At 37.8% G+C, this 22772-nt stretch overlaps 1 pseudogene; it reads left to right on the plus strand.

Moving 5' to 3' along the window:
- The first annotated feature begins 10683 nt into the window (after positions 1-10683).
- Positions 10684-13922, plus strand: LOC115985399 (annotated as a pseudogene).
- The last annotated feature ends 8850 nt before the right edge of the window (positions 13923-22772 follow it).

Consider the following 22772-nt stretch of genomic DNA (forward strand, 5'->3'; position numbering starts at 1 on the left):
TTCTAATCCACCACCAATCCATTGATGTCCAAACCCAGCATGCACCTTAACCTAAGTTCATGAATCAGCCCAAGCCAATAAGTTATAATGGCCAACCCATCTAAACAATATATCATAAGCTTAAATCAAATCATCATATCAAAAGTTATAGCTAGGTAAAGATTTTAAGGCTAACATGTACCCGTACAAATCTAAGCAAATCACTAGTAATTTTCACTAATTAATTATAATTGGTTTGTATAAAGATCGAAAACCAAAGAACTTAGGCTTTTGGTTGACTAGACCAATTTGTCAAGTCAAGTTATTCTCCCTATGGAGGAGGAGAAGATGGCCACACAACAAACTGGAACCATTTTTGTGTAATAGGCACCTATCATAATTTTAATCCATTAGATTTTTTGTTCCGTTAACCAAAAAGGGGTAAAACAAAATATTATTATCACCTAAAGTGACTGAAAACAAAAAACAAAAGTGAAAATGCTACACCTAACATATGATCAAAAGTAACTCCGTGTCAAAGGGGGAGATTGTAAGGTTGAATTTAATCAAGAATCAACCATTTTGTTGGCTTTATTCCGTGCCAATTTGCTTGTTACATAGCATTTAGAAATCCTGTATTTAGGTGGAAATCATGTAAGGGTAGTGTGTGAGAGAGTGTGAAGAAAAGCTCAAGAGTGTGCAAAAAAGCTCAAGAGTGTGCATTCAAGCAGGGCCTCATGACTGGATCTCGCGACTGGATTGCGGCTGACAAGTCGCCAAAGGAGGCACACGTGTGAAACATGCAGAGGAGCTGAGAGGTCACACCAGCTGGAGCACTACAAAATAAAACTTCCAGTCTGGCCAGGTAGTTAGCTTGCGACTCATACTCGCGACTCAGTCAAGTTGCGAGGTCAAGTCGCCAGACCACTCTGTTTGGGAAAAACTGACTTTTCGCATTCCAAACACACTCCAGTATAAATACCCCTTATACCCACGTATTGTAGAGAGCTTCCAGAGCGAATTTTGAGAGAGAAACCCTAGAAAAAACAAGATTGACTCATCCACAATCTTTATACTTTGATTCTCCAAATTCTTCTACTCTCACCTTCTCTATTGATACATCCTTGAGAGATACATTAGTCAAATCCTTATCTCACCATACTTATATCTGTGAGAATGTTATTTGGTGCTTGTGAAGCAGTTAGGAAGGGACCAATTGATATTAGTTGATGCTATGAGCTATAGCGGAATCCAGTAAGTTAGAGAAGACAAAGGTTCGGCGTAACCTCGTTGGAGCAAGAAGCTTGGAGGGCTTAGGTACATTGGGTAGATTAGGTTTGGAGGGTCTTCTGCTGTTCATGTATCCTAACTTTATTTTCTAGTGGATTATTGATCGCTTGGAGGGCGGCAGAGATATTTTACACCGAGGACTTCGGTTTCCTCTTCGATAACATATCGCTGTGTTGTCTTTGTGTTTGCATCTCTCTTTCCTTAATTTTTGCCATTTAATTTCTGTTGTGGTTGTGATTTTATTTGGTTTAGATTGTTTTATCAATTCTGTTTTAGCTTATTTTCATATTTCGCACATACATTGTTTGATAATAAGTTTGAATTGGTAATTTGTAATTTGGGGTTTAAACGTTCAAGGTGTTTTACACACTATTTGAACATTCATGCTATTTTCTAAACTGTTTTTTTATTTTATATCAGCTGGTCTTCCCAATGATGATCGAAATTGGCCTCCATTTTTCCCCATAATTCATCATGATATAGCGAACGAAATACCAGTCCATGCACAAAGGCTGCAATATTTGGCTTTTGCAAGTTGGTTAGGTATGAGAGATCATATATATAAAACATTTTACATTATTTTACTTGTGTAAGTTGGTTCTGCTCAAGATTTTTTTTTAATCTCGATAAATATAATGATATGGAGCTCTTTGTGGAGTATAGCTTCTTTAATTTAGGCGTCTTCACTTGGTCCCTTGAAGAATTGGCTACTGAAACTTAAGAAGGAAAAAGAAAGGTCTAAATTTTATTCTAGACCAGAATTACCCATGTTAGGTTTTTAGTAAATAAGGAACAACATTTTTTTTCTTAGAAGAACAAGAACAACATTATAAATCATATGATTGAGACATTTTGATTATTACAAAATTGTTAGGTTAGTTTAACCATTTTTTTTTTTTAATGAGAAGGATAAATATATATTTTTAATAAAAATCTTCTCCTTTCTTTTATTCCTTTCCCTCCTACTGCCTAGATGCTCTGGTGGTTGGGTTTTCATCTAAAATTCAGACCCTTTGACTTACAAGTAGTGCCAGCACAAAATAGAACTAAAAGTCAATGAACTCAGGTCATTTGTCTTTGATTAATTTATTCTTCTTCTTAACTCTTAAGAAATCTACGGATTAAGGTCCTCCAACTTGATACAGTGGGTGTGGAGAGCTAGGATTCCATTAGAAATCATTTAGATTGAATGTATTGAAAAGTAACTTAAGAAATGTGTGGTCATTCTATCATCATATAAAAAGTCATCAATATATAATGACAAAATGTGTCATTTCTATTAATTGTTCCACACTTCAAATACCTAATGGTTCAAGGTTCAACCATGATTGACTTGTCACTGATTTCAAATGGTTGCTCTGTCCCTTTTAATCCATAGGGAGAGGATTCTGTTATAATAGTATATCTAATGACTAATGAGTTACTAATGTTTAGATGAGAAATCGTTTGTAATTTCTCTCACACAACCACTATGAGAAATGGACACAATAAATCATATGATTGTTAACGGTACGTCAGTAACCAGAGTCAGTCTATCACTTAGATATGCATTCCAAATTACCAATACAATGTAAGTTAGAATGTATAGAATTACTCATCCAAGTATAGAAACTTACCACAATTGCCTTGGTCCTTAACGCCAGTGACAGCTCCCTTTTTCCTCCAATCCAAGGAAGTAGGAGCATCATCCCAAGATTGCAACTTTTCCTACATACTCCCACTCAAAAGAGTGTTACTCATCTTGTTGAAAGGCTTCTTCACGTTCGACAAATAAGTCTTCTTGAACTCTTCATTGTTTTTAGTTATGTACTTCAAATTCCTCTTGAAGTTCTCGAACCTCTTCTCAGCCTCCTCGGCGTGTTTGTACACCCTTTTGTGCTCTTTCATCCACTGTTGGAAGAGCTCGATCACTCTTTCCTCTGTAGGAAACTTGTCCTGCTCTTGACCCAATATAGAGTACTCACTCGGGAGACTAAAAGATAGGCATGTTGGTGAAGCCCAGATCAAGAACAGTATAGCCAGTTGAAACTCTTGGGAACCCATTTTCTCTAGTGGGTTTCCAGTGATGTTTGATTTGATCTTTCCATGTTCTATATAAAGGTAGACATACAAGGCTGTATTTCCAAGCCTACCAGTCAGCTCAAGAACACTGTATCTTTTTTGGTCTGCCCTTGCATATTTTAAATTTTACTTGTATAAATCATACACATCATGTCAAAAATAGACCAAAATAACACTGCAATAGAATTCCATAGCAATATTACTATTTCGTGGGCATTTTGGTAGTTATAAACGAGCTGCAATACTTTTGTAAATAGAGTAAAAGCCATTGGAGTTGCTATCTGAATACTTGACTATCTATTTTTCTTGGCTTACCGAATTGTTTGGGTGATTTTGTAGTTCTCGTCTGCAATTCAGATAGTTTGACTACTGAGTGGAAGACCAAATAAATACAAAGAGATATGTAGGATCTAACAGTGAACCAATCAAGGATTGTTTTGCTTGGACTGGTGGGTTTGTTAGATAGATGAATTTAATAGGCTCATCCAATAGACACGTGGATGATTAAATCCAGGTCCACGCAAAGCACAAGGCCCGGATGGTCTGGCCCAAAAGAATTATAAAAGATAATATTTTTTTAGGGGCTACTGGTAGAGAATGTATGTCCCAAAAGATTAAAATAAAAATTTAGGTATATTATGCTACTAGTAATGTTCTACACTTGATTCTAAAAAAATAAAGATTATCAAAAAAAGTAATGTTCTACACTTCTTGCCTTCTACTACCACAGGAGATTACTTTTTGCTTCACAATCCAAAAGTGGAATCTTGATTATGATGATGATGATGTACTCATATTTTTGCCTATATAATAAAATTGCAATGGATAATTTGTGGGTGGCTTTGTCAACACCAACTTTTTCCTTTAGTTCTTGGGGTAAATTCCTAGTTGATACTATTTTGGAAGGGTATATAAATAATCCCCTTTGTAGATATAAGATAAAAACATGATCCCATGCATTATCTAATATTTCGTGAATTATTGGTCAGTAACTTTTATATATATATAATTCCACAGTTAAAATAATGAAAAGAATAAATTTAAACCTTGAACGTTTTAGCTTAAAACACCAAAATTTCAGTTATTTACATAGCTATTAAGGTTAGTGTATGTATGGTGTCAATGAAACAAGGGAAAATATTAGTGTGTTTGGCTCTAACTTATTTCCCTTTTTATTTTTTATTTTTTATCTCAACCTTTTGGTAATAAACTAGATTTTAGTGTTTTGTATCTTATATATCACATTTATAATTTCCTAATATTGAGGTCTCCTTAGTGATTGGTTTTGCACTACTTCATCTTTGATATGTCTAGTTGCTATGAAAAGCCTTTATTGAGTGTGAAATTTATATGCAACTTGTACATGATTGGGTTAACTAGTTGCATGGTAGCATTTTTCTAGTGTGCATTTTGGGGGGAATAACTCGATGTTGTCATAAACCTGCTTGTATTTAAATATTTCAAATCCCAAACCGTAGTGTACTAGTAATCAAATTGCTTATAAATACTCTTAACTTCTAGGACAAATGACAACCATCCATCTTCACATAATCACTAAACTAACAATCCATTTATGTAGATTGTATGGGAGCTGTACACGCATACATTGGGCTCCCTACTTGCGTATTGCACTACCGGGCAGCATATTTGGAGGGCCGAAGTGCCATTGATATACTTTTGGATAGTGGAGGGGCATCATCCCGAGCGGGTCTTCCGTCAATTTGGGATGAAGCAACCAGTTCCAGAGGTCGTGGATACATCGATCGACCTTCACAAGATATCTCTCCGGGGTAAATGACACAAGCATTGGGTGGTAGAACATGCTGCCCATATTCAGCAATGGGGCAATTGAGGGCAACTTGTTTGCGCTGCCCCTTTCCTGGACGATGATATGACGTACCTCGTTGAGTACATGACATGGTACAATGGTAGCACAAGGCGGTACATAACACTAGAGTTTGCGTACTGGGAGCTCATGGTGAGGCAACAATTCCTGAACCTTTGTTGAAAGCATTGTTTGATTAAATATCTTCAGCATGTTTATCATGTATGCAAAACTTCACAACAATTATTGTCGTTAAATCTCTATGAGTTTATCTTTCATTATATTTTAAAGTGAGAAACATGCTATGATTTAAGTTCTTCATAAATAAGTGAATTTGTAGTATCCAAATTCCAAATCACCTTGATATCTGTAATATCCAAAAATTACATTATGGGAAAAAGCTGTCAAGTACTATAAGTTTGAAACATAAGTTACTGTAAATGTAACGCCTAATGCAATTCCTATCAAATATTTGCCTTGCCTTATATTAAAAAGTTGTAAGGATTCATCCTTGCTTGGGATTTGAGGAAGACATTGGAAAGAACTTGGAATTACTTGACTCTTGAGAAAGCATATGAATTGTACACTTTTGACATTTTAAGTTTAAAGTTATTTCATTTTCGACCTTTTAAAACCCTTCAAGTTTCATTACGTTGTAACCAAAATTACTTTTAAGTAAATGAAAAGATAATTTCACATGACCCCCTATTATAGTTTGCATCATACCTGTGTTCCTACTTTTGTGACACCCTTGTTTTGCAGGTTCGGACGATGCTTAGGTCTTTACAGAGGTTCGACCAAGGGTCCGACATGTACAATGACCTTAAGTTTACACTAGAGGTTGCGGACGAGCTGGGTCGACTTAAATTGCCGGATGTGCTCGCGGAAGCATCCGAAATTCATACACAAGCCCCGGGTCGCAGCAGGCGAAGTGGTGGGTCTCGAAGGGGTGGACGCCGTGGAGGTGGTCGAGCTAGTCCAGGACGTGCGACCGAGCCGGAACCCATCTACGAGGAAGGGGATGAGTCGGGTGCAGAAGAATCATGGCTTCAGGGTGATTGGGTATTGTCTGACGACGGCGCTGGGCCATCCTACACTGCCAGTGATGTTGTTGGGCCATCCCACACTATGTCCCGTGGTGCTAGCCAAGAGTATGAGGCCCCTCGATAGTCCCCCTGTATGTCGCCTCCAATGTTCTGTGGATTCGCCCATGATGTTGGATGCATATTTGTCCCCACACCAGTAATGCCCACCCCACCTCTAGTTCATGCGGAGCCCACCATGGGACCTTTACCTTCAACCCCCCACGAAGAGGTTGTACAGATTGAGTAGATATTGGGTGCGGACATTCAGCCGGTAGAGGCTTTGTGGAGATCGCGATGCCCTCCTGCGCACAATCCTGATTGCAGGACCAGTGATGGTATGTAATTTGTCTACACTGCCATTATCTTGAGCTAATTGTACCGTGCATTTGATTGAATATGTTCATTTAATTAAGTTGTTGTGTCTAATGAAATAGGTAAGATGAGACTTGTGAGGGCATATGGGCGGAAACGAAAAGGTCATTGAGCAGTCAGATAGTGTGTGCTTATACTTCTTGTCTATAGGTGATTGGAATAAGCATGCAAAATGTTCTAACTGGGGAGAATCTTGGTGGCTATGCATTTGTTTGTGGATCATTGCTTGGGAAGAATATTGGCTTTCAATGTGTTTGTTGTCAACAAATTGAGATTTTGGAGAAAACCCAGAAGGTGTATTGTATTTACTGATGTATTAGGAAGTTTTTCTGGGAATTTTTTTTCTAAATAACAATAAATATTAAAAAATTTAGTTAGTTGTCACGTTTCAAAACAATGTTGAAAACTAGCATCTCGAGTGTCTAAAACTCGAGTTTCAAGATAAAAATCGAGTTTTTAAGTCTCGATTTGTAAATGGATTAGTTTAAAGTGGGAAAAAATCAAGCTGAAAATCGAGTTTTAAAGACTTGATTTCCATAAATTGAATAAAAACGCCGCTATAGGGCTATAAAAAGTCACTATAGGGCTTAAAAACGTCACTATAGGACTCCCTAAACCTGTACTTACAAAATTTTTTTGCAGGAAAACGCCGCTATAGGGCTTTAAAACGTCACTGTAAGGCTTAAAAACGCCACTATAGGAAATTTTTTTTGCATAAAACTCGAGTCTTAAAGACTTGAGATCTATGTGGCATTTTCACACTCGCAAAGCGAGTTTTTTGGACTCGAGTTCTAATATGGATCTCAAGTTTCTAAAACTCGAGATGCTAGTTTCCTTTATTGTTTCAAACGTTGTCTAACTAACTATATACAATTCTTTTGCACATCTAATTTGCACATTACCTCGTTTTTCTGGGCTTGGACTTTTGATTGCAAAAGGACAAATGTGTGGTAGGTATTCATTTGAAGCCAAACTTTCTTGTTTTTTGATATGTTGTTAGTTGGAGTAAAGTGGGTTCTAAGAGAGATTTTATGTGGCATTGTTGATAAGCAAGAAGAAGTAATTTGATACTTTTGGTAATTTCCCTTTTTGGAATGCTGCCATTGGAATTTCATGAATGAGGAAAGTGCATTGTTCTCTTATGGTCACTAAGGGTTGAAAACAAGTTAAATTCTCCTTTGTTTTCTGCACATTGTGGAGGCAAGAAGAAGGAAGATAAGGTTTAGATCTTGTCAAATTTCGGTCGTTGAGGTGTCCAAAACCCCTGATTCTAAATTGGGTTAGCAGAGATTTTGTTAGATATCTGATAAATTGTGAACTGCAAGCACTGGTTGCAACATGTTTGAAGAGTTTGAGGTTCAAATTACATGAAGGAGACTAAAATTGATGCAATTCTCTCATTTGGAGAAAGAACATTGGAGGTCTAAGAAGTAGGTGTATTTTAACTGTGTTAATATTGAGGAGAGGAGGTGGAGATGGCTGCAAAACTCTTGTATTCTTTAGCAGATGACAATCAAGACTTGCAGAAGCAAATAGGATGCATGACTGGGATGCTTCAACTCTTTGATCGTCCCAATGCCCTCACTGGTAGGCACATTAGCCACAAGAGGCTTCCTCCTGGTCATAATGGTTTCTACTTTCTAACGCTTTCTTTTCTTAGTTATAAGTCAAAAAATCAGGAAATATATTTAGTGGTATTGTTACTAATTTATGGCTTTTCTTTGCAGATTCTTCATATATCAGATGTTGAAGTTAGAGAGACTTCCTCCTACTCATTTTATGTATTCATTATCTTCACCCTTTCTGTCTGGAACAAATTTAGATTTTGGTCTGAATATTTTATCTGATGTTTCAGGTAGACTTGCTTCTTTCTTTCTGCTCAGAGATGGGGTTTACTTCGGTAATTCTTGTTGGTCATGATGATGGAGGCCTGCTTGCTTTAAGGGCTGCACAAAGTGTTCAAACATCAATGAATTCTTACAACGCGAGTAACCATCTTCCTTTTTTATGCCGATTAAATCTTTACACACCAAAGGAAAAGGGGAAATAGCGAATATTTTTAATTTCACCTTTCAGGCAGAAAAAGGATCATATCACTAGCTTAGAAATATGCAATTAAACCAATAATCTTCTTAGATTTAAAAAAGAATGCAAGGCTGGAGCTATGGTCTCAATTCTCAAATTATGGCCATATATCCGTGAAACTAGGCTATAAAACGTACTAAGCAGCTTGTGAGCAGCTCAAGTTTCACTTTTTATGATGTTAATTTGGGATCGTTTATTAATTAACTGAACCAAGCTCAATCTCAATTGGTTAACAAAATAAGCTTGTTCAAAGCTATTCTTGGCTTGATATGTTTATGAACGCTAAAGATAATACTTTCAGTGGTTTCTATATGTTACTATTTTTTTTTTTTTTTGGTAAAAAATGCGTCTGTATATGTCTTGTTTTATAAATACTATTGCTAAGTTTTTATAAGCATTTGTATGAAGTTAATTTTTTTAACCAATTTAACAGAGCCCATGAACAAGCTCTCAAGTTCCTTCAGGAAATTAACAAACCAAGCTTGAACTTCTACACAAGTCCAGCCTGAGTTCTTAAGCTCTTTTTTACATGTTTGAACTCCTTAGTTCAGTTTGGCTTGTTTACAACCCTACATGAAACAATACATGTTCAGGGGTTTATTGCCCAGTGGTTGTACCTGCCATGGCTTTTGGTAAAGAAATGTGAAGTAAGATTTAGTTGAAGTATTTGATTGAAGGGTCATAACCATATGGACTAACCAAATGAGAAATTTTTTAAAAGATGCGGTATTTTTTAATTGCATTTATTATTATTATTAATGATTGATTGATTGATAAATACATGCTTTGATTCTATATTTTATTTATTTATTTAAAGTTTTATTCATTGATTTGTTAGTTACACACACCTAATGGGGCGGGCTTTAACCCACGACCTTGACCTCTATCTAGATCTTATAAGGGGAGGGGGTGCCAATTGAGCTAGGGCTCATTGGCAACAATTGCTTTATTAGGTTTAAAAACAACTGTTAGTACATTTTAAATTAAATATGTTAAAACTCAAAATAACTGAAAATGAATAAAGAGGTGAGTTATAATAAAAGTTGTTAAAAAAAGAGTTGTTAAAGAAAGAGTTACTTGTATATAAGTTAGATTAAATAAATTAATAGAAGTTTTCTAAATTAATAAATAACATGTAGGTTATGTGAAGGGTTGGAAGACTATATATACGGCTATGCTATGGGCTAATTTCATATCAAGAGTGAATGAAGAAAATAGTTAAAAGCAAAGTGTATTGTGTGAGAGAGTGAATTCTATAATATTCCTAAATACTTAAGAAATTTCGGGCCAAAGAAAGGTGTTCTTCTGGTGGAGCTTTGGGCTTGAACACTTTGTGCAGAAGCTGTTCTAGCCATACAACATTTGTTGGGCTGTTGTATCCTGGGGGAGACAAGTCAGAGAAGGTCTGCACCGGTTACAAAGTTTAGCCAACCAAAAGCTTGAATCTCCTTAAAGAGAGCGAGTGTCGTGCCTCAGTCCAAATAGTGTTGTGTAATTTTTCTCATTGAATTAATAATATTCAGAAGTACTATTCAGTTTCTTATTGTGTTATTTCCATTATTATTGTGTTTGCACCAACAACAACCAATGGAGAGAAATCATGACCAACTAAGAAAATTCTTTAGTTTTAGAAACTTGTCATGTATCAAACAATAAATGGATAGAAATTCTACTTTTCTGAGATTAGGAGACAACCAATTGATTGGGTTGCACATACATAGGTGCCCACACAGACTACACCAAAAGCACCATATAAAAAGGCCAGACAACAAAGTCTTGTGGATATTCAAATATTTGATCTCTCACTAGTGCCTAATATTTCAAACTAATTCCCAATCAGGATGTAACTGATTCTGGTTAATAACTTTGTCTTGCTGATTGGGTTGTGTTTAGACTTTCAATTGTTGCTATTTGCAAACCCCATCTGTTTCATGCTGTTGTTTGTTGTGTATCTTTCTGAGAATTTTTCACAAGGAAAGGAAAAGAATGGAGCTTGCTAGTACTGCTAATGCAAAGTTGCTGCATGAATGTGGAATTCTTCGTGATAGGCTTCAAGAATGTAGTGTTAATTTTCTTGTTGAAGAGGAAGATAAATTAATTGTGGACACTTCATCACCATCTGATGCAATAGATCTGTTGACAACATCTGACAATAGAATTGGTCTCCTACTAGCAGAGGTATCTTTCAAACCTTGAGTCAGTGCTCTCTTTTGTTTGTTGTAATGTCCTTGGCAATATAAATTTTGAAGACTGGTGTTAAGAGATTATTTTGGGTGTGAAACTTTTTCATTCTCTGTTTCTCTGTTTGTGTGTGTGTTTTGCTAAGCAATCAAGCAATCAAGCAATCAAGGCATTGAATTTGTTGAGAGAAAACAAGGACCAGTTTGACCTGGTTATCAGTGATGTTCAAATGCCAGACGTGGATGGTTTTAAATTGCTTGAGCTTGTGGGGCTTGAGATGGACTTACTTGTCATTAGTAAGCGAGGAACACTACATGATCTTTTATATATTGGCATTCTTCAGTGAAGATTAAATTACTGAAAGCAAAAATTTGTTGTAGATTAAATAGCTAGTTTATTTATAATACTAACTTTTGTAAGATATTTATTTTTTCCATCTCAAACTCTTCAATTATATGGAGTATGATAGTTTGATTTCCAGAGAAGAAGAAAAAGGATAATTTCAATAGTCCATGAGTTTGTTGCTCTTTCAAAAATTTTACAATGGATTTTAAATGGCTAAATTTAAAAATCTCTAGAGCTTGTGGTTGGATTGTGGTACCCTCTGCAGCATGCAGTTACTTAATCAGGCTTTAATTTTAGTTATAAAATCTTTAAATTTGTAGTGTTGTCCATAAATGGCGATACCAAGCTTGTGATGAAGGGAATTACCCATGGAGCTTGTGATTATTTACTGAAACCTGTTCGAATTGAGGAGCTGAAGAATATCTGGCAACATGTAATCAGGAGAAAGAAGTTTGATTCAAAAGACAGGAATAATTCTGGCATTCAAGAGAAGCTTCATTCTGGGAGTGTTGAAGGAGGACCAGGGTCAGCTGGGACACTTTTGTATCAGAATGGGAAGCTCAATAAAAAACGGGAGGATCAGGATGAAGAGGAGGTTGAGGAGCATGATGAAAATGGGCCTGATAATGATGACCCATCAAATCAAAAGAAGCCTCGGGTTGTTTGGTCTGTGGATCTGCATCGCAAATTTGTTGCAGCTGTTAATCAGTTGGGCATTGACAGTAGGTTCTTCACAACCACTCTACATTTATTTATTAGGCACATATTGAGTCTGTGAGACTTTTTTCCAATGTTAATATTTCAGCCATGTAGTTTTTCTTTTAATTTTTTATTTTTATTTTTATTTAATATTGCTTTGGATGAAGAGGCTGTACCTAAAAAGATTCTAGATTTGATGAATGTTGAATAGCTTACAAGAGAAAATGTGGCAAGCCATCTCCAGGCATAGATTCTGATTTTTCTTTTTCTCGGTTTAATATGAACTAAACTTTTTGATCCCAGGAAGCTTACTATTCTGCTTTATGATTGCAGAAATACTGGCTTTACCTTAAAAGAATCAGCTGTGTGGCAAACCAGCAAGCTAATATGGTGGCAGCCTTAGGTGGTACAGATGCTTCCTTTTTGCAAATGAGTTCTCTGAATGGAGTTGGAAATTTTCAAACCTTGAATGGATCTGGGCAGTTTCATAACACTGCTTTCAGATCCTTCCCTCCTAGTAGGATGCTTGGTAGATTGGGCACATCTGCTGGTCTGGGTATTCACAGCCTTCCTTCTTCAGGAATGACTCAACTGGGTCATTCACAAAACTCAGGCAGCTCCACCATTGATCAGGTTAACTTCTAGCAGGTCATAATTCCTGGAAACCATAATGGGAGTGTGCTTCAAGGAATGCCAATGTCACTACAACTTGATCTGCCACAACATAATAAAAGTGTTACCCGTGTGGGCCGTGTCAGAGAGCTCTCCACTGCTGTTGATAATACAACAGTTTTCCCCATTTCCAGTGGCCTTCCAGATGCAAGAATGACCATTGGTAGCTCCAGCAATCCTCTTCTTGGTGTAACAAACAACACCTTGATGTTAGAAGGAGCCCCTCAAGGAGCTCAAACTGGCAAAGTATTTGGAAATCACTCTTCTGTTTCATTTGCCTCTTTAAATTCAGAATTATCTTCACCCTTGCCCGATTACAGAAGATTGAATGACAACTGGTCAACTGCTCAGTCATCTGGGATCCAGTCAAATTCTTTTTCATTAAATGACACTTTTAAACAGGCTACTATGCAACCTGGTAACTTGAGGGACAATACGTCCACAATGGCCTTGCAAATTGGGTGTGATCCATGTAATGTTTCTTCTGTTTCTTCAATTTCCACTCAATCACAGGATCTGAGGGCAGACGTACAATGCCGAACAAATCTGATCAGCAGTATGGTTATTTACTATTTAAAAAAATTTAAAGAAACTGTACTACATTCAGAACTGGTGTTGTCCTTGTATGTATACATATAAACTGGGATAACTGTCCAGCAGATTTTTGTCTGGTTTAGTCTTGGTTTGGATATGCTAATGATTATTAGGGAACAGGCTAGTGATTTGCATGTTCACTTGTTTCTTTTTGAGAATGTCCCGGTGCTCCTACCCAGGCACCCACCCACCCCCACGCACAATTTACTGGTTTTGCTGGTGTACTGACATCATTATTACTAGCTTGTGAAAGAAAAAGGGGTAGTTTACTCACATTTTTGCTAACTAGGTTTTGTTTGTTCTTGTCGTTGGCAACTTGGCTTGAAATGGCTGATGCCTTCTAGCCGTTTCCATCTTTATCTGACATGTGATGTAGTCTTTGAGTGAATTTAGTGACAATTTTCAACCATATTAATTTCCTGTGATATTTTGTGGCATTTCTAGGATACAATCCATAGTGTATACTATGCCTGGGCAATGCAACTAGTGGATGCAGAACTTCGAGATGGTGCTCTCTACCCAATATGGAGGCTAAGAGAAATGCAACAATTTGGAGTCCAAGCCCTCATCTCGTTTCTCAAATTCTCATCATATTGATAAACGTTGTACTACTTAAATTTCTCCTTTTTTTTTTTTTTAATTTTTTTTTTCCTTTCCTTTGGGTCTAAATTGCCCTGGATTTTGTTTCATAGCCAGGGAAAAAAACTGTAGCTGATGTCTCCTATTTATTAATGACCAAACAAAGAAAATGGGTACAATGCATTATTCATGACAATTTCTCAGTCTCATTTATTTATGTAACAGATGAAAATGTAACTACCAATTACCAAATAGTGGGTTGATCTCTACAAAACTGAGGAATGTGCCATTTTGGACTGAGAAAGACCATGATTTCAATTACGTACACGATAATAAGTTGTGTATTTACCCATTTAGAAGGAAGCCATAATGCCATATACTTCATGCCTCACAGCCTAGTAGTAATTTGTGTCTTTTCTTTAACTAAGTAATTAAGGATTGGAAGAGGAGTAGAGTAAAGTATACTTAGGTGTAAGCTCTAAACTCATCTCAAAACAATGAGTTTAGGGACACAATTTTTGTCATAGTTTGCAAAAGCGGTTGACTTAAGCATATATTACATTTTCTTGTTTTGGAACAACAGAGGGTAATGTTTTTTCATACTATGCCCAACGCAAGTCTATCTTTTTGTATTATGTAAGTACACAATAATGGACTGAAGTGAACCAAATAAATCAAATACAACCAAAGTTGACTGAATAGGATAAAATGGAGCAAATAGAACCTATTGGACCGAATAAGACCAAAGTGGACCGAATAGGACCAAAGTAGACAAAATGGACCGAATAAGACCAAAGTAGTGCTGAAACAAAAATAATAAGGTTACTTGCCATATATACATATCTTATTGAATACTGGAACAAGAAGTCATACTTTTGCATTCATTTACCCGTACGCTATCTCGTCGGTGCATTGACTTCATCATCTCCCACAACATGAGCTACCACTTCATTCAACATGTTTGCACTCAAGGTTGCAATCCTCCTTGCGTGGTCACGCTCCTCAATGTCAACTTCCAACTGATACCTCAACAAGGTGTTCCTAATGTCTCCACTGCCATAGTTGGTTCCTTCGCTAGGAGAAGTGCTTGGTGGACTTGAGGTCGACATGTTCGGAGTTGCCCACGATGCAGACGCACCACCCTACACGTCCATACCATTATGATGCAAATACTCCATGTATGCAGCTTCTGCTTCCCTTCGACCTTTATATGATTTGTGATTAGCGTTTGGAAACTTATGAACTTGTCTGCTCACATCTAGCCAATTGTCGTATATGCCTGGAACACGACCGTTAAACACAACATAGGTACGTCCCATCCCACTCTACAAACACGCAATGGTGGGAAGTCCTTGCACCAGAATGGTGGATGCATACCTTCTTACTAGCGGAGTAGGTCTAGGTTTTTATAGACAAAATGGGAAGAGAAACTTGATTTTTGTGAAGTCGAGTTATGATTGCATCTGGATTTGGAGTGCATTTGGATAAGCCATAACTCGATTATAGTGAAATCGAGTTATGAGTAACTTGATTCTTAAATTGCTGAGTTTCTGAATTGCCATCACATCAATAGATTGCTGTAAATGTAACTCGGCCACCTTGAAGTCAAGTTTTTAAGTAACTCGACTACATGGATATCGAGTTATGATTCACTACCCATGGACCACATATTAGAACTCATGCACGTGTCTGGCTCTTTTAGTTCTGAAAAGCTTCAGTGTGTGGGTTCTGAACAAGAAAGCTTGAGAGGTGAACAAAGAGTCTAACCGTGTTGGCATTTTCCTCCTCACCAAACGTGCTACAGCTGTGGTCCCCTTCTTCTTTGTTGTGGCACATCTCCCCTGATAGGTATATCTTCAATTTTGGAAAAACTGTGATTACACTTGGATTGGCACTTTAGTATAATGTGATTACCTTCTTACTATGATTCTGACATTGTGTGTGTGTGTATATATATATATATATATGCATGTATAGATATATCTATATATTAACAAACCTACCTACCCATATATGATCAGATGTATATGTATGTATGTATGTATGTATGTATACACACACACACACACACATATATTTATATATGTATGTATATGTAGATATATCTATATATAAACAAACCTACCTACCCATATATGATCATATATATATATATATAGGTATGTTTATATATAATGTGTGCATTTTGTTAGAAATTAAAAAAACTGTCAATACTTTTTCAATTCCCGAGAATTTTTTTTCCAAAAATGATTAATTATTGTGTGCCTTTAGGACACACCTTAGCAAAATCCTATATATGTGTGTGTGTATGTGTGTGTGTGTGATAGTGACATTGTATACATACATACATACATACATACATATATATATATATATATATATATATATATAGAGTAATGTATGTATAGATACCTGTGAACATATATATAAACAAACATACATGTGAATTCCTATGATGATGATATATGCATTCATCCATAGGTATCAACAATGATATAACAAGCAATCATGGGTTTAATTGTCTAGCTCTTTCAGTTTTGAAAAGCTTCAGTGTGTGGGTTCTAGAAAAGAAAGCTCAAGAGGTGAACAAGGAGTCTGACTGTGTTGGCATTTTCCTCCTCACTATTGCATCCTTACCAAGAGTGCTACAGTTGTGGTCCCCTTCTTATTTGTTGTGGCACATCTCCCCTGAAAGGTATATCTTGTGTACAAACGAATCAAGTTTGTTAGGAATAATTAGGATATCATTATATGTGCGTAAAGATTAATTACTGTTACGTTAACATAACCCCCTATCTTCTGCATGATAATCGCAATTAATTGTCCTTATCTAGGTCTGCCATGGGTCGTCATTGCTTCTAGGTTTATTACGATGGGGAGCAGTATTTCCATGACTTGCATGGGCTGTCCTATAGAGGCGAGTCAGTGAAGCAGAAGTTCATTGAGTTGAAATGCGGAACACACTTGAGAAAAATGCACCAGAAGATAATGGAAGCTCTAGGGTTGGACAGGGAGTCACATAAGATATCTATCGTGTACTGTGACCCCCAGTTACTTGTGAATACTCAGGTTTTCTACAACTCAAATCTGTTGGGTTGCAATGTTGACGTGGACATGATGTGGACAATGATTAAGCGGACCCCCCAGTTCATAGTGTCTGACCTGTATGTAACTGTTGAGGCTGTTGGTTCCATGCTGGTGCAAGTTCGCAGCATGGCAGTGAGGTGGAAGAGCCACACTCATTTTTGCTTGACATGCATCCTTCCTTTGCCGATGCCACGCCTTTGCCCTACAACACTTAACCATGTAATGCGGTTGATGATTTGGACAACACCAAAGAAGCCGAAGTGTTGGTCGCCACCCAGACACATGATGTGGGAGGGTCTAATCACGCATATGAACATGTCCAATCCTATATGGATGGAGGACTTGATATTGATCCCAGTCGAGATGTGTACGAAGAGTTCATTGATAATGATGGACTGATGGACAATCCAGAGGTCTTAGATAAGCTACAGGTCGAATAGAATGAGGAGGCTTGCCCTAATACAGTTTCTATCCCAGAATGGTTCACATCAAACACATGGGACAATATTAATGACCCATCACCTTCATTGGGTATAGGACAGCTTACAAGTTAGCATAAAGGTGACCAACCATCGAAGGTGATGTTATTCAAGAATAAAGCCTCTGTTTAGTATGTGTTGACCCTCTACTCTGTGGAGCATAATAAGCAATACAAAGTCATCAAATCTGACACCAATAGGCAGGTGGTGCGGTGCATACATGAGGCATGTCCATGGTCAATTCGGGCTGTTTGCAGCAAGAAGCACGAGATGTGGGCGATTAGTAAATGTAAGGGTCCCCACAATTGCACATCCCTCCAGGTAGAGACCGATGGACGGATGATGGATTCAAGGTTCATTTCCATTGCACTTGAGCAGTATGTATGGGAGGACATAACCCGATCCATAAAGGACATGCGTAGCATGTTGCATGTGAAGCACGGGCATGATGTAACTATGTACAAGGTTTGGGAAGCCAAACAGAAGGCAGCTGCGCGTATTTACGAGGATTTTGATGAGTCATACATGGAATTGCCACGGTTTCTAGCGGCATTGTCCGATGCAGATTCGGACACTGTAACTTTGTTAAAGTGCGACCCTCGTGTCCCGAGGACTTATATATTCAATTCCATGTTTTGAGCTTTCGATCCGTGTATTAGAGGGTTCAGGCATTGCAGGCCGGTGATAAGCATAGATGCAACGCACCTTTATGGCAAGTACAAAGGAAAGCTGTTGATAGTAATGGAAACAGATGGTAACAGCGAGGTTTATCCACTCATGTTTTCCATTGTTGAAAGCGAGAGCACTGAGACATGGGGATTGTTCTTGGCATGCCTACTGACCTATGTTATAGAGTAGACCAATTTGTATATAATCTCCGACAGGCATCGTGAGATACAATCATGCTTCGATGACACCACTAGCGGCTACTTGGAAGCGCCTTTAACCCATCACCGGTATTGCCTCTGCCATTTAGTAAGCAATGTTAACACTAACTTCAATAGTGTGGCATTGAAGAACTTGGTATGGAAGGCAGCCACTACGAATCAAGTTAGGAAGTTTGAAAACACCATGTATTGCATCAAGAATGTCAATTCGGATGTGTACGACTATCTTAAGTCTATACTTCAAGAAAAGTGGACACTTGCACATGACCATGAGCATCGATATTTGGCAATGACAACCAACCTGTCAGAGTGCTTTAATGGGGTACTTAAGGGCACACGTAGCTTGCCCATAACCGCAATGGTGAAGTTCACATTTTACAAGGTGAACTCGTACTTTGACGATTGTCGAAACAAAACCCTAGAGCAGTTGGAAGAGGGGCAACAGTGGTGCAAATATGCGTATGACAAGTTTGAGGAAAATCAAGAGAAGGTGAAGCTCCATATGGTTAGAAGGATGAGCACGCAACAATGCTTAGGCTGTGTTTGAATTGGGTGAAAACTGTTTCCGGAAATCATTTTCCGTAAAACCGGAGTGTTTGGCTGTCACGGAAAATATCATTTTCCGGAAAATGACTTCCGGTTGACCAATATTTTCACCTTTGACCCGGAAATCATTTTCTCCCCTCATTTTCACTTCAAATTACTTCCAGAAAAAGAGAGAGAGAGAGAGAGAAGAGAGAGCCTAGATCAGAGAGAGAGAGCCCAGACGAGCGGCGCGGTGCACGATCGCGATCGATGAGATCGCGCTGTGCGATCGTCGATCGAGCGGCGCGATCGATGATCGCGATCGACGAGCGCACTCGTCGGACGATCGCACCACTCGTTGATCGACGAGCGGCGCGATCGACGAGCGGTGCGCATCCGACGAGCGGCGCGATCACGATCGTCGATCGCGCCACTCGTCGGACGCTCGTTGAACGAGCGTTTTGTCGGATTTGATGCATTTTCTGGTAAAATGTTTAAATGAACCAAACACCAAAATTAATTTTCCGGAAAATGAATTTTGTGACAGCCAAACACATGAAAACGTTTTCCTTTCCGGAAAATAGAATATTTTTCGGAAATGGTTTTACGCGAACCAAACATAGCCTTATATACAGTGGAGACACAGTCTTTACTATTGTCTACTGGCGGGGGAGCTCACACCCATAGGGTTTCTCTCATGGACATGACATGCACGTGCGGGAAATGGAAAGCAAACAAGATCCTCTTTTCACACTTAATAGCAGTTTGTGCCAAGTACAACCATGATGCAATGGAGTTTATGGATCGTTTCTACTGCGTTTCCAAACAGTATCACATCTATGAGCCGATTTTCCAACCACTAAAAGATAGGTTAGAATGGCTGGAGCCGGAAATGAGATGGATAACGAGGATAGGGAGTTGCCAACCTCTTTGTGGATTGAGAACGGACCAAAGTTAAAGTGTGGGTTGTGTCGCCAAGAGGGTCATAACCGTCGTAGGTGTCCGACTCGAAATGTGGAATCAACAAGCCGTGGTGCTACATAGCAGGTAACGACTACAAGTCATAGTAACGAGAGGGGATATATCATAACTTATTCTTCTTTAGTGTTGTCAATTATTCATACAAGTCATAAGTTATTCTTACAAGTCATGTATTGCCAACCTCTTTGTGGATTAAGATTCTTGTAGTAATGTGTAGATTGGAACCATGATACTAAAAGATGGTTTTAAAAGATGAGTAAAAGATGCGGTATTGATGTATTTTTCGTTGTACTTATGCAGATATGGGATTTGTGGCAAAGAGACAGTTGTTGTGGTGCTAGTTGAACTCAAATCTCTTTTTGTAAACTATGAGAAAACATCATATATATGTAAATGGTTGTACTTACATTGGGAACAACTTGGTTCAATGGTTTCAAATGTATAATGGCTCTTTATTTCCTTTGTAGATTGTATGGATGATTTTCTTACTCACGTGGTTGTTTAATGAAGGGATGATTTGGTTATGGATGTGGTTGGAATTGTATGGATGATTTGATCATGGAAGTGGTTGGAACTATATGGATGAGTTTTTGATGGAAGTATGGTTGGGACAATCAAGTTCAATTTTATGATGAATAAACAGGGAAAATGCATGGGGGCGAACAATCACTACATGAGTTAAGGTTTAAGGCTTAGTAAGCATGCTTCAAATAACTCGATATCTATGATGTTGAGTTACATTTAAATAACCCGATTATTATAAAATCGAGTTATTTACAACACCATTCTAGACACTTGGATCCCTCCTAGATTGCACCTGGATCAGTCCAAAGTTTTGGGCTAGATGTGTAGGGGCAACAAGTAGTAACTCGATCCTTTAGTAATCAAGTTACATTGCAAGATACCTGATTATTACAAAATCAAGTTTCATTGCGTTCTATTGCATATAACTTGATCATTATACCATCGAGTTATGCATAACACACTTCTGGACACTTGGATTCCTCTTGGATTGCACCTGGATCAGTCCAAAACTCTGGGCTAAACGCGTATGGGAAACAGAGAATAACTTGATATCTTCGTAATCGAGTTAAGTTGCAAGTAAACCGATTCTTTTATAATTGAGTTATATTGAGTTCTTTTGCATGTAACTTGATATCCCAATAATCAAGTTATTCACAACACACTTCTGAACACTTGGATTCTTCCTGAATTGCACCTGGATCAGTCCAAAATTCTGGGCTGGATGCGTATGGGAAATAGGGAATAACTCGATATCTATGTAATTGAGTTAAGTTTCAAGTAACCCAATTCTTTTATAATCGAGTTACATTGATTTCTTTTGCATGTAACTCGATTTCAGAATAATCGAGTTTTTCACAACACACTTCTGGACACTTGGATTCCTCTTGGATTGCACTTGGATCAGTCCAAAACTATGGGCTGGATGCATATGGGAAACAGGGAATAACTCGATATCTTCGTAATCGAGTTAAGTTGCAAGTAACCCGATTCTTTTATAATCGAGTTACATTGAGTTCTTTTGCATGTAACTCGATTTCCCAATAATCGAGTTATTCACAACACACTTCTGGACACTTTGATTCCTCCTGGATTACACCTGGATTAGTCCAAAATTCTGGGCCGGACGCATATGGGAAACAGGGAATAACTCGATATCTATGTAATTGAGTTAAGTTTCAAGTAACCCGATTCTTTTATAATCGAGTTACATTGATTTCTTTTGCATGTAACTCGATTTCAGAATAATTGAGTTATTCACAACACACTTCTGGACACTTCGATTCCTCCTGGATTGCACCTGGATCAGTCCAAAATTGTGGGCCAGATGTGTAGGGGAAACAGGGCATAACTCGATATCTTAGTAATCAAGTTACTAAGTAACTCGATAACTGTAAAATCGAGTTATGTGAAAGTTATGCCTTAACCCAAAATGATATAAGTTCACCATTTTTGTAGAATCTACAGAAATCGGTTCTCCCTCTTTTCGATTGCTCTTGACACATCTGGTTGGAATTGAAGTTTTCCTACGTAAATTCTTCGAAGACTTTATGCAGTAAGACTCTTTTAACCGTTATTGTATTTTGAAATTGCACATAGTGGTGCGTTATTCTCCAATTTTTGTTCTGAATTATGATGAAATTGGGTGTTTGGCTTTGAAATGCTTAATGGGTTAGGTAGTATGAATGTTGTTTGCTTGTGTACTACTCTGTAGTTGCGAAAAGTACATTATATTTTGTTGAAAACTAAAAATCTGGAGCTGATAATGCATGCTTAGCAATTTGGGGATTTCATGATTGTAGGTGCAAATGTCAGAATTGGTTAATGGGCCCTTGTGTATGATTGTGGGTGTAACAGATTGTGAATACTTTTTAAAATATTAATTAAATATTTTTATTTTTATTATGCGTGTCTATGCATCTTGCTCTGTAGGATTAGAGTGTGGATATTGTGTTTATCTCTTCGTAATGTGGTTGTTGGTTCTATTTTTTTGTGAGCTGATTGTGTTTCCACTACTGACCACCAGTTAGTTATGGCTCTGAGGAGGACTAAGAGGGGAAATTCCAAAGCTGAATTTGAACTTGAAGTGGCATTTGATCGATTAAGGTTCCATAAGCATGCAAATGAGCAAACCTTTGAAACCTTGATTCAGTATAGGCGTATCTGGGGAGAGAGGCAAATCAATCTAGATGAATTGCATCCTTCTGTCCGTGAGAATCTATAGTCTAGGCATTGGCTGTCTTTGTGTACAAACATACAACCCCCTCCAGCTGACTTGATTTGAGAATTCTATTTGAATCTCTCGATGCATGAGGATGTTTCCTATGGTCACAGTGTGACATCGTGGATATGTGGTGTACCGTTTACAATAACTAGGCAGGTAGTATCCGATGCTCTTGATGTACCTATAATTCGTAGGCCTACTTATCCATACTCTGAGTCTCCTCGTATTGATGATGTTATGGATGTTCTTTGTGGAAGATTAGTCACTCGGGGTTTTGACCCAAGAATTAGCTCAAGTGAG

This window comes from Quercus lobata, chromosome 4 (assembly GCF_001633185.2).
Source record: "Quercus lobata isolate SW786 chromosome 4, ValleyOak3.0 Primary Assembly, whole genome shotgun sequence".
In the NCBI taxonomy this organism is placed as follows: domain Eukaryota; kingdom Viridiplantae; phylum Streptophyta; class Magnoliopsida; order Fagales; family Fagaceae; genus Quercus; species Quercus lobata.